This window comes from Penaeus monodon, chromosome 23 (genome assembly GCF_015228065.2).
Source record: "Penaeus monodon isolate SGIC_2016 chromosome 23, NSTDA_Pmon_1, whole genome shotgun sequence".
Lineage (NCBI taxonomy): Eukaryota > Metazoa > Arthropoda > Malacostraca > Decapoda > Penaeidae > Penaeus > Penaeus monodon.
In genome coordinates, this window is record NC_051408.1 from 36,751,131 (window position 1) to 36,751,546 (window position 416).

General features: G+C 30.5%; 1 pseudogene; it reads right to left on the reverse strand.

Annotated features, from left to right (window-relative positions):
• LOC119588398 overlaps positions 1-416 on the reverse strand; it is a 5,173-nt pseudogene that overhangs the window by 3,939 nt on the left and 818 nt on the right.

Consider the following 416-nt stretch of genomic DNA (forward strand, 5'->3'; position numbering starts at 1 on the left):
GCTTGTCCATTGGGCGAAATAGAGTGAATTTTAACTTGAGAAGATCGACAATATCAATGACTATGTCAATTAATATATGCCAGAATCCTAACCAGCATAGTAAAATATATAGATATCTGCAGAATGAACAAGCGGAAATGTAAGATTAAAAAGAGAAACATAGAAAGACAACACAAGAGAATAAATGAAAAAGAAAATACATTACATAGAGAAATATGTTAGCCGTAAGATGAAGATCTGAAATGATAAGCAGAAAAAAAAAAATAATGAAGATGCTGTAACTGATGGGGATGATGTACAAGAACTTTAATGAAAAAGAAGATACATTACATTTAGTGACAAGTTAGCCTTAAGATGAAGTTGTAAATTAAAGGGTAAAATCTGAAATGACACGCAGAAAAATAGAATAGTTGCTG